At 37.9% G+C, this 5,304-nt stretch overlaps 1 pseudogene; it reads right to left on the reverse strand.

Annotated features, from left to right (window-relative positions):
• Nucleotides 1-558: 558 nt before the first annotated feature.
• LOC136499755 (uncharacterized) lies at nucleotides 559-5,061 on the reverse strand (annotated as a pseudogene).
• Nucleotides 5,062-5,304: the final 243 nt, after the last annotated feature.

Raw genomic sequence — 5,304 nt, forward strand, 5'->3', positions numbered from 1 at the left:
TAAGAACTTGTGGTGGAGCCTGGTTATAGTTGGTGTTTCATTTTGATGTGTGTGTGGGGGGGGATAGGGCATATCACACTGTATAGGAAATACATTGTGTGCACTTCATTTGTATGAAGGCTTCAAATTTTACTTGATCTTTCTCTCTTGAAACAGCACATCCTTTACGTATCTGCTTGACGCTTCATTTCTTTGTTTTTGATGAAAGTCCGATAAAAGCTGAAGTAATAAATAGACTGATAAAAATGGAGTATATGTTGGAGAACTTGTATCGATATCTTACTGTAGCGTACTATATAGCCTGTCTTGTTGTTAGGCACATCGCTATGCCTGTCGATTGGGCATTGGCCTACTTTGCCAACCAAGCTGAGGGGCGCCTTGAATTCTAGCTTTACTCTGCCTGATTCGCTGCAGACCTAGGACGGATAGGATTCTGGTGGTTTATATGTGGGTAGTTGGGTAAGCACAGGTAAAGAGGCTTTACTGCACTCTGAAACCTCATTCCCTCAGCTTGCATTTGCACTGCATCCCCTTCATATTAGCCAGTTTTGGAGCCACCTAGGCCAGTGCTTGGGCAGCATCAGAGCGTTTAACATTGATGAGCCAGTTTTGGAGCCACCCAGGCCAGTGCTTGGGCAGCATCCCCTTCACATTAGTGTTTTCCCAGCCTCTTACACTTCCAGCCCATTCTTTAATTCAACATTGGTGTGATTTTTGATTTGTAACACTAACCACATGGTTAGGATTTTGTAGTGTCAGATAGTTTTTCTCAATACATGGGTGGTCTCTATGCATGGAAGCTTAGTTTCTGAATGGTACTCATAGCAGAGAAAATATACAACGTTGTATTCTGTTAATGTGATAAGAGATATTGTATGTTAATGTGATAGGCTTGTTATTATACGAACCATTGATTTACATGGAAAGAAAACATTATTTTGCATGGCCAAATCTTGCTAATGTTTACCATTACTTAAAATGGTGTTGATACATTTTATGTTCCTTATTTGTCTATGCTATATCATCTCCCCCATTCAGCTAGATTCAGTACTGGTAGACTCACGAGCATTACAAATCAGATGGCAAGGGATATGTTTTGGAGTATGAAATGCCAGAAGGGGTTGTTTCGGTGAAGGCTAAAAGTGTTATCATGATCATTCCATCATATGTTGCTTGCAACATTTTGCGTCCACTTTCATTAAGTATAAACTAATCAATTTTCATGTTTTCGGAAACTGGAGTATTTTAGCTTCTTAATACCCTATAATGACATTTAATTGGAAAATGACTAGTCAGTGGTAGGGTTTGCACTTGTTAAGTGATTGATAATTTCTGCCATTCTGTGGTCAACATCTCCATTGACATTTACTAAACTACTGCAAGGCTCACAAAATTCTAAACCTTGTCTTACTTCCAAGTGGACTAATTATCAAGGAGAACCAACCATTGGTTGGGATGATGCTCTAAGTGCATTGTTGATAGGTTGTTGCTGTGCTGCTTCAATAATTTGGATCTCCTTTCCCCCTATATGGTTTACTATGATACTATCTATATTACATATTTGTTTGTCCATAGGACCATGTTGCACAGAATGGCTCGCAGTGGAGTACCCATGCCATTATCCTCAAGGTTCATATAATAATTTCTATGGTGGGGCTGTAAAGTATGAAACTCTAGAACTAACTAGACCTAAGACAGTTCCTGGTGGGGCTATAAAGTGTCCGAACCATTTAGTTAATCAAATTGACATTGCAGATTTGAACTGAAAAATAAAATATGAACTAATTGTCAAGTTCATATAATAATTTAAAATGACAGCGCCAAGTGACCCATTATAATTATTGCTAGCTACTGGCGACATTTAAATTCCTTATTCTATTTGCCATGGCAACCAGTTGGTTATTACTCTAGTACTCTGTCCATCCATGTAAGACGATCTCATGCACTAACTAAAACCTACTCACCACCCAGCTGTACTACTAGCTTGTACTTGCATATGTAATTGTGCTGTTATTTTCTGTTCACTTGCAGCCTCTATTCACTTTGTCAACCTCTAATTTAGGGACATACCTGCAGTGCCCTTGAGAGGTGTACTAGATGCCTTCTTGCATTCTTTTATCTATCACAGATAGGTTTAATTAGGACATTGGTCATGCATCACAGATCAAAACAAAATGAAAATTATGTCAAGTCTAGTTTATTACTTTATTGTATGGCCATGCAATGCTCATCTTGAGAGCACTAGCCATAGTCTGCATCTCGCCATAAGTCTGAGGCAGCATAGCATCCCTTCTCATCACAACATTGACAACTACTTCACAATATTCATTCCCAAGAGGCTGGCCTCCTACCATGGTGTTTGGATTAGTTGAAATGACTGTTCCCCTAGCCACAGCTAACTCAGATCTCAATATAGCAAATAATATCACATCCTTTCCAACCTAAAATAAATGATGCGCCCATAAGAATTTTAAAGGAAGGAACAGTATATGAAACCACAAAAGAATGTATGAAGACAGGAAGATTACAAGGTTATCATGAAAGCGATGGCCATCATTTGTTGCTGTAGTTGTCTTGTTTATAGGTGAATGGGCTACATCGTGTCTATGGGGGAGCAAGCTCTCATCAGTTTCAACCTAAAGTAAAGATACACTAATGAGAGCTGTAAAACAAGGAACATTTAAAATCACAGAGAAACATTGCTATAGCATTGCAAGATTACATGTGTATCATTTGTAAAGCAAGGGAGGATATCATTTGTTGGTGTAGTAGACATGTTAATAACTGAACGGGCTACAATAGGCCTAGGGGGCAGCAAGCTCTCTTCCATTTCAACATGAAATAAATGATGCACTCATGAGAACTATAAAGCATGGAACATTTTTGAAATCGCAAAGACAAACATTGTAGCAAAAAGGCAAGATTACATGTGTATCATTTGCAAAGTAAGGGTGGATATCACTTGTTGGTGCAAGATTCCATTCATAGCTGATCAGGCAATAGCAGGCCTAGAGGGGGGCAAGGTCTCTTCCATTTCAACCTAAAATAAATGATGCACTCATGAGAATTGTAATGCAGGGAACATTTTTAAAATCACAAACAAATACTTTGCAAGGGCATAGGAAGATTACATGTGTATCATTTGCAAAGCAAGGGCGAACATTTGTTGTTGTTGTAATGTTCATAGCTGATCAGGCTGCAGCATGCCTACAGGGGAGCAAGTTCTCATCCTCCTCACCATAGTCATCATAGTCTTCATCCTCTACATAATTATCATAGTCTTCACACCGAAGAGCATTATGTGCCTCGTCGATAGGTCTTTCAGGTGTCGAACTCTACACAAGAATCAGAACAATAGTATTCATTGGCTGCTACCAGAGAAATGTATGTGCAAATTACGACATGTAAAGAGATAATTTAGTTCAAGTTCTTTACCACATACTATTGTGAATTAGAGCCATGCTGTGATAGGACTTCAACATTTGTCCTTCCTTGTGCCATCCTTTCCTCTTCCAATTCCACAATGCATTGCTCAAGAGTTCTGTTCTTACTTTCAGCTTTCTGTTGAGCAAAAATTTCCATTTGTATCCTTGTTGACATGAGTGCTTTGAGCCCTAGGGTACCAATCTCTTGGGGAGTTGGTCCTAGACCCAAAACACGAACACGTCCTCTTGGCTCCTTTCCTCCACAAACAGCAGCATACGCATCACCTTCTTGAATTGTTCTATCCTTCAACTCTAGTTGAGCTTCAACAGTGGCTTTAATCTCATCCTACAAAATATGAATAAGTAAAGTGTATACAACAGATCCATGTTTCTTTATTTGGGGAAAACTTACAATCGTTCCTGCTGCCTCCCTTAAAGGTACTCCATTTTTTCTTGTATGTGTATTGATGTACACTTCATCTCTTCGAGGGGGTCGTCCAAGTGCTTTACCCTACAAGTTTATAACTATGTACCAATAAAAATGCCCCAAAATAATTTATAGGATGAGTAACATGATAGGATTTTGTACCAGATTATAACTACAGCAAGCATGGCTTATGCTTCCAGATGTATGATGAACCCTCAACTTCGCACGATTTGCGTTTCCTCTTTTAGTGCGAGCCTATGGTAGAAATCATTGCGATTTGCACATTCATAGGCAAGTAATGGAAAAGAGAGATTCATATGAACTGTTCCTTACTTGACATTCAGGAGACCTCCAAAATTTAATAAGATCATTGATGTCATCATCATTTAATATATTTTTAAGTCTTTCCTTCATTTGTTCATCTATTAATGTTTCATCAAAAAACTTCTCTTTTAAGTTTGCCTTGTAGTCCTTCCACTTCCTTGTAGACGTATCCATAAACCATTTCTTGACAGCCTTATCCACATCATAGAACGCCTAATTTTCCATTGAAAAGGAGCCATCAGATCATGTACAAATTGTACTAAGCTAATATTAATTGCTATGTGGGTATTAGATTGCTACAAAAAAAAGCTGATTATTGATGTACTGATTATGTATAGATTGCACTAAGTTGCTATTGATGCACAGATTATACTAGCTGCTATGAATTGGATAACTTGCACAAGGGCAGACAACGCTATACCTGCAAGTCATCCCAAACTTGAAGCTTCTTTCAAAGGGGAACAGACCTCCAATCATTAAATCAAACTGGTAATATCTTTCTCACTTGACAACCAATGGCACTAGCAAACTTCCTATAATTTTCTCCTATAGGCTGTCCATATTCATTGACTATTATTTTGATTTTAGGCATGTCAGCTGTCCTTGAGAATATGTCATTCATTGTTGTGATTTTCCTTCCATTCCTCTTTTGAGTACCACTGTGCAAATCTATACAGATGAAAACGTAAATGTGAGTATTTTTAGAAAATATCAGCATATGTTCTCAGAAATTGTAGCCAGAAATTGCAAAAAATGTTCTCAGAAAATTTCAGAAATACAATACCTTCATTGTCACATAAGAACTCTCCGACTACTTCATAATCAGGATCATCAATAATCTGCTCATTTGCAGTCTCAACATTATTTCTTTGTGGTCTTGGTCGCAAATTATGATGTTCAATGGATGCATCACTTGTGTTATGAGTTGTCTATAGGAAAATGCACATGACAATGCCAATTAGTATTTGTACTAGTTTAGAAATCACTATCCTTTATTTTAAAAAGATCAGTTTAATCCAAGTGCTAGTATCTGAGGTAGTAGTAAAGTGCAGTATCCAAGTGCCATCTAAAGATTATTAATTTTTTATGCAGAAGTTTACCTAACATAGTAAGGAAGCAACTCCGAGC

This window comes from Miscanthus floridulus, chromosome 13 (genome assembly GCF_019320115.1).
Source record: "Miscanthus floridulus cultivar M001 chromosome 13, ASM1932011v1, whole genome shotgun sequence".
Classification (NCBI taxonomy): domain Eukaryota; kingdom Viridiplantae; phylum Streptophyta; class Magnoliopsida; order Poales; family Poaceae; genus Miscanthus; species Miscanthus floridulus.